The sequence below is a fragment of the Panicum virgatum genome, chromosome 5N (assembly GCF_016808335.1).
Source record: "Panicum virgatum strain AP13 chromosome 5N, P.virgatum_v5, whole genome shotgun sequence".
NCBI classification, from domain to species: Eukaryota; Viridiplantae; Streptophyta; class Magnoliopsida; order Poales; family Poaceae; genus Panicum; species Panicum virgatum.
In genome coordinates this window covers 26,172,025-26,184,251 of record NC_053149.1, presented here as the reverse complement: position 1 = coordinate 26,184,251, position 12,227 = coordinate 26,172,025, and the positions used below count along the sequence as shown (strand labels likewise).

Sequence of the window (12,227 nt, the reverse complement as noted above, 5' to 3'; positions counted from 1 at the left end):
AAACAGCCTATGCAATGCAACCTGGATGTATTCCCCGTTTCATTTACAGAAGTGATGGCATTCCTTCTGAACGGACTTAATTAGACTCTTGAAGCCGCCAGTAGAGAATCGTTTCTTTAGCTTGACTTGTACTCCAACCTTCTCCTGACATGATCCAGTGATCCAGCTGACCATCATGCAACTTAGGCACAGATCACAAGTCACATGGAGGAAACAAAGCCATCATCTTGCGCACGGCGCACCCATAGCATAATTTGCAGATTGAGGACCTCTACTCTCTCCATTTGCTCATTGATTGCTATTTGCTACCACTACACGGTGGATCCATAGCCATGGCCTCCAGCCTCGTCAATCTGCTCCTCATGGAGGTGGCGGCCATCGTAAGCATTGTCCTCCTCGCCATCCTCGTCGTGCTCAGCTCCTACCGCCGCCGCTCCGGCCACCCGGCACTCCGCCTCTTCGTCTGGGCCGCCTCCACCGGTCCACCCTCTTCCTCCCTCTCGTGTCCTACGCCGTCTCCGCCGCGGCGAAGTGGGACGCCGCGCGCGTGCCGCTCCTCCTCTTCTGGACCGTCTTCCTCCAGATCCTGCGCCTCGACCATCGGCAGCGGTGGCTCCACCGGGAGCAAGTTCCGGCCGTCGGTCGAGCAGCTTGCAAGGATGGGGTGGGTGGCGTTCCTTATCATCAGCAGTGGCGGCACCGCCGGGAGCCCGCAGCTCACCGGCGTCCTCCTTTGGCTGTGGGTGCTCAGCCTCCTCAAGCTCATCCACAGGCTCGTCGCTGCCGAGCTCGCCAAGAACTCCTTCGCCGTCGGCCTCAACGCATACCTCGTCGCCGACTATATGAAGCAAATCCACGGGCAAGCTCAAGCAGGCGAAGGCGGCGGCGACGAGGTTAAGGTGCCTCCTTACTTTGTGATGGGTGAGGACAAACTCCACATTGAGGCGAGACCGCAAGGGTACCGCATTGACCGGGCATCTCCGCCGTCCTCGTCCATTGACGGCGGGCATGGGCATGGGCATCTCGTCACCGTGGACATGATATGGCGGCTTTCCTCATCCGGCGACCTGCTCCTCGCCTCTTTCCCGCACCTCAAGGATCTCTGCCTCTCTTTCGCCCTGTTCAAGCTGCAGCTCCGGCGGTTCATCGGGTGCCCACTCGCTGAGGCCGGCTGTCACCGTGCCATGGCGTTCGTGCAGGACGGGCTCCTTAGTGGGAGCCCCGAGCGGGTGTTCCAGGTGGTCGAGACCGAGCTGTCCTTCCTCGCCGACTTCCTCTACTCCAAGCTCTCCGTCTTCTACGCGAGCGGCTGGTGCTTCCCGGCGCTCAACGCGATCCTTGTGCTGGCCACGTGGATCAGCTGCCTCGCCGCCGGTGGCGCCATCGTGCACGACATGACGAACCGCGGCACGACGCTCGCCATGGACTACCTGCAAGACCACGACACCGTGTTCCACGTCATCGTCGGCCTCGACGTCCTCGTCTCCGTCTCCTTCATCGCCGTCATCGTGTTCACCGAGGGGTGGGAGATCGCCAGCTACTTCTGCTCCGACTGGATCAAGGTGTCCACCATCTGTGAGTACGCTCGACGCCCGTCATGGCGCAAGTCGCCGTGGGCGCGTCGGAAGCTCGGCCGCGTGCTCCGCCTCCGGGCCATGCAACAATGGGATGACCGCTTCTGCCAAATGTCCATCCTGCAGCTCCGGTTCTGCTACTGCGGCTGCGTCTCCCGGCAGGTCGACCGGATCGCCAAGGAAACCGTCGTCGTGCTGGCGGCGGTGAAGTCTGCCATCGTGGAGACGCTAAGAACAAACCAGGGCAGGCTCGTGAATGGCGAGCTGTCCTTGCAACGCAACGGCGTCGCCGACAAGCTCATCTGGGCTTGCCGCATTAGCGCCACCGGCGACGACAATGCGGAGCTGGTGCTGGGCAGCCTATCCGAGCAGATCCTCTAGCGACGCTACCAGGCTCGCCGAGCTGAAGCGCTCCCAGGGTGCGCATGGCAGAGTCGACGGTGACAATGACGGCGATGAGGAGAGCGAACGGGTGGTCATTGCGACGCGGCTATCACGTTACTGCGCCTACCTGGTGGCGCTGAAGCCGGGTCTCCTGCCGGACCACCGCGTATGGACGGAGGAGCTCTACGAGGGCGTGGTCGAGGAGGTGACGCGGGTGCTCGCGCGCTGCGCCGGGCCGGTGGTGCGGTACGAGCGCGCGGCGACGTGCCTCGCCGGGAGCATGAACGCCATGCTCAAGAAGGCGTCCAAGCTCGGGCGGCAGCTTGTGGAGGAGCTCGCCGACGAGGAGCTGACGTGGAAGGTGCTTGCCGAATTCTGGGCGGAGCTCATCCGCTACCTTGCGCCGTCAGAGAACGCGACGGCACAAGCCAAGTCGCTCCGCAGCGGTGGCGAGTTCATAACCGTGCTTTGGGCATTGCTTGGTCACGCCGGCATTGTTAAGCGGCCAGAGAGCACTGGTATCTCAGTCTAATCATCAGTTTCCATTCTCTTCCTTGTATGTATGTGGTTTAATTTGGGCCGGTACGTCAAATTGTAGATACAGGTCTCTATCTATTTTTTCTTTTAGTTTATTAGTTTATTTCCACTTCGTTGATCTGGAAAAAATTGGATGTTACCATAATTAATTTTATGCTGAGTTACTATGCTGTTGATATAAGTCGGTTGAAAAATCATAGATGCTAGCGTCCGGACGTCTGAGTCTGATTCCGGGTACTAGCGTTGGACCGTTGATGACTATTGACTATCAAAATTTCTACAGGCACATATTTCCATGTTACATGCAACATTCAAAGAACAAAATGCTCTTCTAGCACACGGAAAAAAACCCACCACAACATAGATGGATGTTTCGTGCAACATTTTAGTTAAAGATATATATACAGTACTACTACAACGATTGATTGGTCTTCTACAATATTTACAGTGAACAAGTACCTACAACATCGCATATCACCGGTTGAAACACTACAGGAAACTGGAATTTCCTTGAGGGTGATATCACCGACAGGGTAATCTAATTTACCGACAGGAAAGCTGAAAACTAATTTCCTTGAAAAACAATTTACAGTACTGGAAAAATTCAAAGTTCTTTCTCCAAATTACCACATAATAATTGCAATATTATCTAAATTTGGTTAAAAGATTTTAAAAAATAACATGATAACATATTTTTGGTTCATAATCTTGCCATAAAAAATTTAAATAGTTTTAGTAAAGTTGTACCACTATATTTTCGAACTCGTATGCACCTCAAATTTGGACACAACCTTATTTTCAGCATAACATTAGAAAATATGAATTTACATTACCAATTTTTGTGAAAAAACATATTTTCCTACTTTCAATTTCGGTGGAAGAAAAAAAGCCATATGAAAATATTCAAAAAGTAGTAATTAATATTTTTCTACCATGATTTTAGAAAAATTCAGAAAAAAGAATCATCGAATTGGGAGTTGATATGAGGGAGAAATACCAAAACCAGTTTTAATCCAGAATTAAAAGAAGGAAGACCAACTATACATGTGTTATTCATTTGAATCCATCTAGTAATCTATTTTTTCTGTGTATGTCTGATATTTTCTTGTGAGTATTCGAGTACCGACAAAGAAATTATGAATTTCTGTGTGTGTTATGAATTTCCTTGTGAGTGTTTACCCAACCGACAAAGAAAATCTTAATTTTCCTGTGTGTTCATAATTTTCCCAGAGAGGTTTTAAACAACTTACAGGCAAGAGTGAATTTACCAGTGTGTTCGGTTATTCCCCTGTGAAGTGTTTCGGCAAGCAACAAGGAAAATCGAATTTTCTTGTGGGTTTCTTGAAAAACACTCAGGGAAATTGGGCACACATAGGGAAAAACGGTTTCAAGTAGTGAAACATCCAATAAACATACCACAACACTGGGGAAAGAAAGGTAATCTCACCAATAACTTATTACGACATTAGAAAATAATATTACCACATCACATATCAACTGTCATAACATTTCCCAACAACCGTAGCAACATAGGGGAAAGATAAATCACAACCAAAACTCGTCAATATCCAAATCACATGCTGCAACATTAGAAACCTGTACACTCGCAGAAAAAAAAATAGAATTCCCTGATTCCAGCAACCCCATTGTCATCCTATAGAACCTAACGTTATTTTAAAACCTCATGAGGGCAAGATGCCCCCCACCCCCCTAATTTATACTGGCTCTAACAAAGGAATGCAAAACCATTTTTGCATCTCGGCGGACACTGTGCCGCAACAAATCCATCTCCAACAGATGAGGCATCGCAGCATGCAGTTTGCATCGTGAGGAGAGAGGTGAGCTAAAAATGGATTCCCTCTCTCCTCCTACGCAAATCCGGAGGCGAGCGGTGGGGCTGGCAGCGCGAGTGAGCGCGAGTGACCTCATCCCCGCGCGGCAGGCCGCAGCCGGCGGCGGGCCGGAGCGTGGTGGGGCGGAATGGCGGCGGCGCTCCCTGCGAAGCTCGAATCGGCCCCGGCGGAGCTTGAATCGACCGTCACGGAGCTTCTTGTGGCGGCCCGCGCGAGCACGTGAGCTTCGATCCCGGCCGGGAGGGGGCACCGCCGTCGCCTCCGCGTCGGCCGTGCGGCCGCGGCCCGCGGCCACTGGCGGGAGGGAGGGGAGGGGGCGCCGCCGGCGGTAGCTGAAGAGGAGGGAAGGGGGCGGCGCCGGCAGTAGCTAGAGGGGAGGGAAGGGGTGGTGCGCTGGAGGCGAGAAGAGTGGAGGGGTGGCGCACTGGTGCCGGGAGGAGGGGAGGGGGTGGCGCCGCTGCCTCCGCCTCGGCCGTGTGGCCGCGGCCCGCGGCCACTGGCGGGAGGGAGGGGAGGGGGCGCCGCCGGCGGTAGCTATGGGAGGGGGCTGATTTTTTGCGTCCGCGCTGTTGGAGACTCGATTTTTTGCGTGCGTGAGGCAAACACTGTGGGCTACGCAAACTCCCGAATGCCTCTCTTATTTTCCTTTCTCTTTTTGGAGTCAGTCTTATCGTGGAGCTGGTGTGCCCCGGCACCGCTCTCAGCCGCCATTGGATGGCTGCCGAACGGATCAGATAAAAATAAGCTGACAATCCTACAACATGCATGCAGGTGTCAGAAGGGAGAGGAATGGTGGGATGTGTGATGCGTGTCAAAAGGCTTTCTCTTGTTGGAGTCAGTCTTATCGTGGAGCTGGTGTGCCCCAGCACCGGTCTCAGCCGCCGTTGGATGGCTGCCGAATGGATCAGACAAAAATAAGCTGACAAGCCTACAACATGCATGCAGGTGTCAGAAGGGAGAGGAATGGTGGGATGTGCGATGCGTGTCAAAATGGAGAGGGATGGTGGGATGACCGGATGAGAAGAGCGAATTTATTTCTACAAGCGTCTCTTCATCTTCCATTGACTGTCTTCTATCATCCCCCACTCTCCACTTTTATATATTTATAAAAATCATTCATAAATAAAGATACACATATGTGCGCACCCGTATATTTATAAAATCATTCGTAAATGATGTGTGCTGCTGCAACATGAATAAGAACTTTTCACATGGATAATAACAATATGTGCGCACCCTCACATGCAAATAATTAATAAGATTTTTCTGTCACGCACAAAAGTTTGTGCGTCATAACATAATTTGTATTTTGATCATTATTCATGCTAAATATCTGTGACATGAATAACACGGCAGGGTTAGTGTTTATTTGGTAATATTAATGATTTATTCTTTTAAATAAGCATATGAATTTTAGTCTTTTCCTCTTGAGCAACAAGAAGTTTGATGATATATCATTTTGATGTGTATTTGCTCCACTAAAAAAATTAAGCATAAACAGTTGTATATGTGCATGCACAAAAGTATGTGCATCATAAGATAATTTTTATTTTGGTCGACATTAAATATCTGTGACATGAGTAACACATCAGTGTTAGTGTTTATTTTGTAATATTAATTATTTGTCCTTTTAAATAAACGTATTACATTTTAGTCTTTTTCTCTTGAGCAGCGAGAAGTTTGATGAAATATTATTTCAACAATTGATGAGTGTAAAAAAATATGTGTAAAAGAATTGCAACATCATGCACAATACTACATGCAAAGGGATATAAATATCATACAATTGATGAGTGCATCTGTCATACTTTAAGCAGTTTTTTACTGTTCATCCATGCAAAACAATATGGGTATTGCTTTAATTTATCAGTTAACAAAAGAAGTGCATATATTTTGTCAATATTTCAATTTGGTTATGCAAAACAAATATATGCATTTATCATGCAAATATTTTTGTGTTTATTATGCATAAGAAATGCACATCAATAGAATGATTTATATGTGCAAAAAAGAGTGTGCATTTGTTATGGTATTTTTTATGATTTCTGTGCAAAAAAATAAATGCATCTATCAATTATCATGCACATATGTTTTACATTTTCATGTGCTTATAAAATGCGCATCGGGATATGTTACTTTTCCTCTACATCAACACCATGCAGCAGTATTTGATTTGTTCTTTGCATGAAAATAGGTGCATCATGATGCAGTGAAGAACATTCTCACATTCTTTTGATCACACCCAAAATTAGTGCACCTAACATACATTACTTTGTAATGTATACAAAAATATGTACATGCATTTATTCAGCGTTTTTGGAATTAACTTTGATATGCACATGTATTTATTCAGCATTTTTGAAATCGACTTTGTTGTTTAGAAATAAGGTGTGTCAATCTAGATATTTTTAAGTTCAAAAAAATATCTACATATTTTAAATAAATACAGTTGCTCACACATGCTTGCCGGTGAGCACACACCGATGGTTTGGGAACAAAACATATCTTTAGTGTAGTCTACAGTGACTAAAGCAATGCTCATAATAGCTCTTCTCAACTTTTACACGTCCCAAGACGTCCTGTACTTGTATTGTTTTCTGTGCATAACAGACCATGAAGCACTTTACTCTCTCTAGGCTTTTGCACTCATCACTGCACTCTCCCTCTCTCTCTCTCTGCCACGCGTCGTCAAATCTTTGCATTCATCGCTGCACCTGGACGGCTCATAACACGGACGCCGGGCCACACAACATCCAATTGGACGCTTCCCCACCGCCCCCACCCCCCCACCCACCCACAACACTCGTGGCCTCACATAGCCTCCGCTCTAACGTTGTAATACACTTGAAACAAACTCTATATGTTTCTTTGACGTCGGTTTCATCCGGGGGCTCCCATGAACAAGCCTTGGATCCATGGATCAACCAAGTAATTAACCAAAATGACCAAGTTGACCTCCATACACAATTGAGGAAGTATCACTCACAAGCCAGCAAAGGTGGCGCATCAGATGACTCCAATGGGCTGGGTCAAGTTCGGCCGAACCCAACTTGACCTCCACGGCCAGCAACCGCCTTGGACAGACTTCTACCGACCTTAGGAGGAAATTCCCACTTTGCAGCAGTCAAGTAAGTGGATCCAAGGGTTCGGTCAAACCAGGCCCACAGCCACCAACCGTCCTATAACACAGATCCCACCACCTCCACTGCTGGCCAGCAAGCCTTTCCTAAGCTTTCTCTACAACTTGGCAGTAAGCCCCCAAAACCCAAATCACCATTGCATTCAGGATCCCTTTGGAACATGATATTCACAAAATAAATGAATAAGAAAGAACAGAATTATTGGAGTAGACATGCAATTGAAACCCTACGCACAATTGGTAAGTCTTCATAACGGATGGAGCGAGCGATGTTTGTCCGTTCCCTTAATTCCAAAGGAATAAGAGTACCAAAACAGAAAATGTCACAGTTTTTGGGAAAGAAAATAATGACAGCAAGAAAAGGCCAGCACTGGCAAAGCATGAGAGAACATAGCTTCCACGGCACCGTCACCATGAACAATAATCTTTGTCCCGTTGGTTACCTGCTGTATGCAGATTGCACAGCTCAGGCGCACCTTTGCAGGCGTTATTGCGTTAACCCGAGAAGGTGACCTTTCCTGGGGGTTTCTTGGAAGAAGAAAGAGACTAGCTAACAGAGCTGCCACAGCACTCGCTCACAGCCAGATCACCACGTGCTCGAGCCGTGTTGCTGTCATGTTCGTAAGATACCGGTGCGGTTCTTTTGGCATCTTTTGCGCGTACGCTAATCCTCAATGTCGCGTATCATCCCTGGTCCCTACTGGCTGCACAAAGTGCCATCTCCAAGATGTGGAGCATATATAGCTTTTTGCATCCACTTCTGCCCAAAAGTGCCATCTCAAACATAGGAAAGGAGAAAAGAGGAAGTAGACACGTACATAAAGCAAGATAATAATTGATACTTAGCGTGCTGGAGACACAATTGTTGCTGAAAATGCTGGAAAACCTGCAGCTTATGCTACTTGTTCTTTTTCTTAGGGGGTGCTTAATGATTTATATATGCTACTCTTCTTTTCCATTGCACCTCAGCATTTCGGCCCAATCCAGAAGGACCAAGATCGGATTGGGCCTGGTTCAATCCCGCGGGCTGGTACGGGTGGGCTTTGGCTCTGCGAAGCAACAAATTAAATTACTCTATTCTATTTCCAAAAGAATGTCGAAATGAGGATCTGCTGCAGGAGGTGCTGTAAGAAACAATAAACTGAATTATTTTTTAGATGTGCTAGTAATAGCTGGCTATTACTCATCTTACTAAATTTCTCTCGGATTTTGACACTCCACATTACTTTAAAATGTTTGTTCTTTACTCAGAATACAAGTACGTTTCTTTAACTTGCTCCAGCTCCAATTAAAATGTTTGATTTTTTTTGCTTCAAATGATAATGCGCTATGTTCAACTGCAAATTTCCCTTGAGCACTTGCGAACAGAGCAATGATCGCCAAAGTCACTACAGGTCATGCAGCACTGCAGCCTCTACAGATCTTGGCGATTAAATCTCGAGAAAATGGACAACAATGGGCGATATTCACGTGCTATACAAATTCAGAAAGGGACCGGAAAGTGCAAGCACAATAGACAATACATTTGTTCAGGTCTAGTCTTCTGCTGGCAGCAGGCCAACCTGTACATATTAGATGTCGCTCCCCCTCCCCACCCCCCCCACCCCCCGTGAGCCCCCGGCGGTCACCTCCGCCGCATGGGCTCTAAGCCGACCATGCACTTGAACCCACTGCTCCGCTACCTAGAACGACAACGTCAGCTTGCTGGAGCACTACAAGAAATCTCTTAATCCATGACAAATTTTGCGTGACATTTATATATAAAACTTCATAGACTGTCAACATCTATGACGATTCAAGAATATTTGTCACAGATTTGCAAATGGCCCATTTGGGCTCCAATTGGGGGCTGGATTCTATGACGAACCAATGATAACCATCATGGTTTGAATATTAAAATCGTCACGAATTTGATGCTATACTCAACCACAAATTTGACAAAATACATCCCTTACTTTAAAGAAAATAAGATGTATTACTTCTTTTTCTTAAAAAACATGGGTGTTGTGCAAGGTAGGAAATAAGAAAAAAATAAATTGTATTTGTATTGTGTGCGTGTGATGGAAGAAAAAAAATCCTCCCGCAGCCTCCCATAGTATGCATGTGAATCTCTGATTGGGAGAAAAATTGGCGATAAAAAAAACAAATAGCCCCTGACAAAAAAAGATAAAAACCAAATAGCCCCTCACAAAAAAAAGGATAAAAAAATTGGAAAAAAGAGGGTATGGAGCATTCAAACTATGGTCTCTAAGACCAAACTGCCGCACCATACCATTACGCATTCGAACCAGCGTCTTTGGTATAGTGGTTTATATAGTAATATTTTTGCCTTAATTTGGAAAAATAAAAAGAAATATGAGGTGAAAGGAGATCGAAGTATTGAACCCTGATCTCCAACCTAAGACCCGCAGACCTTACCCCTTAAGCTACACCTTGTCACCTTGATTTGTTGCGATCACTGGTGTTACTTTATTTATCCACAAGTATCTTGTATCTTGTATTGTCTCATGTATCTTGTCCAAATTAATTTTCTGGTGTGGCAAGGGCATTTGGTCGTTAAGACCTAGGGTCAGGTAAAGTTCATCTCAAATTTGTTCCCTGATTGTTACTGTTTAAGAATGATACTAGTTTTTTTTTTTGCGGGTAAGAATGATACTAGGTTAATAGAGTGCAATCTTAAATGTGCAAGTTGTGGTACCACTGTTCACCTGCAGGTCTATATTGCTATATGCAGAATGAGCTACTAATGATATATTAATTGCATTGCTACATAGATGTTACCATGTCTGTTACGTGGCCTTGACCATGTTTTGTTGCATCATGAACTTTGCATTCTTATATCAAAACTCATTTGGCTGTGTCCAGTTCTCTTCTCACCCTTGGACTTGTGAATTTCAGGGTCAGGTTTATTTGCCTCATGATCAGCAGCTGATTCTTATTACCAAAGCAGGCTTTAGGTGTCTGGTTAGTAATTCTTGGTGGTTGGTAACAACATTTTCATGCTCTTATTTTCGTTAGAGACAGGACTGCCTAGAGTACTATATATATTTGTGCTGGTGTATATTGTTAGTTTGGTTGCAGATTACGAACGAGAATATATCTGTGCTGATGCATATTTTTATTTTGGTTGCAGATTATGCATGAGAAGGTCTAGTGGATGCAAAGATGAAAACATTGAGTGTGATACCTAGCTATTCAATGTGCTTCTTAATTTTTAACCTGAGATATATATTTTTGACATGATGTAACTTGAGATATTGTCTCTAAATATATACTATGATTTCTGGGCTGGAATTGTTGTTTTCATTTATGGTCAAGTGGTGGGCTGAACTTTATATGGGCTGTGTATAACTAGTAATAAATGGTGGGCTGAGAAATGTTTGGTCCATTTTAGTAGTCTAGTCTGAATTGGCACATCCACAAATGAGCTACGTGATGTCATCTGATGTCATTGACCACATCAGCAGCGTCATGTCATCGGCCATGTCAGCATCACTTTATCTGCCACATCAGTGCCACTAAGTAGCCATGTCATCGCCTGTGTGGATAATGTGTGATCTGGCAATTGAATCCGTGACGTTTATTATCGTCATAAAAAATTGGTTTGGGTTGGGCTTCGGGGGCCCGGGGACATTTTATGACGGTTTCAAAACGTCACGTGGTGTAATCTGTGATGTTCAATACATGACAAAATTTGAGATTGTCATAGATACTGTTTCATGACGTTCTTTTAGTGATCTGTGACGAAATTTAGTCGTCATGGATCAACAGATTTCTTGTAGTGGAGCCGCAACAGCTGTCGACTGTTGATATCGCGTTATTCACCATGAAATAGCACCATTGCTCCCCTCTAAGCTCAGTTTGGATCTGATGGGAAGGAGAAAGAGAGTGACCTGAGGCCAGCTCGGATCTGAGGGGAGCAAAGAGAGCCCACAGCTAGAGAATTGAATATTAGTACTGGACGGGAACCGCAGATTAGTACCGGTTTCCCGCTAGGTACATTTAGTACTGATGGCAATGCCCGGTACTAAAGGGCGCCCTAGAGAAGATAGAGAGAAAAAAGTTGCGAGGAAAATGAGAGAATATAAAAAAGAGATGTTTGACTAAATAAATAGGGGCGGTAAAATTTTGAACTGAAGTAGTAGTGTTTCGTGGCGGCCAACCAAACCTTTTCATCCTATAACTCCATTAGTCACTTTCCCAACAGTTTACTCTAACTTCCCAGGATACATACCACCAATGTGATTACACGACGCGGCCTAGAGACCACCGTGTAAAAGTTATTTGTATAATAATTACCTTAATAATATCAAGTAGCCAGGTCTTAAATATCTTCCAAGATGCATTATGCACTATCATGAAAATAAAATTTTGTGATCAGCCCGTAGTTACCTGCTCTTGTATGATTCCCAGCTGAACCTCGCATAAAGAAATTTATCATAAACTTGAGAAAGTTTTTTTTGGGTTGGTGTTCATTTCTTTCAGAAAAAGAGTCCATCAAACCAATAAATATTTTCTATTTTACCTTTGATACTGTTGACGTCAAAAAGAGTCCATCAAACGTTGATTAACAACCTATTGGCTATTGTCTAATAATACTTTCTTGCAGGATCCTGAAGGCCGATAGACCTAGTGATCTACATTCTTTATAATTTTTTGATCAAACCCTTTACCTTTATAGTAGTACAAAATTTTAAACTAAAAAAAGTTAGAGATGTACCTAAAGGTCACCAATTGACA

General features: G+C 45.3%; 1 pseudogene; it reads left to right on the top strand.

The window, feature by feature from the left end:
- Positions 1-229: 229 nt before the first annotated feature.
- Positions 230-2,599, top strand: LOC120673377 (annotated as a pseudogene).
- The last annotated feature ends 9,628 nt before the right edge of the window (positions 2,600-12,227 follow it).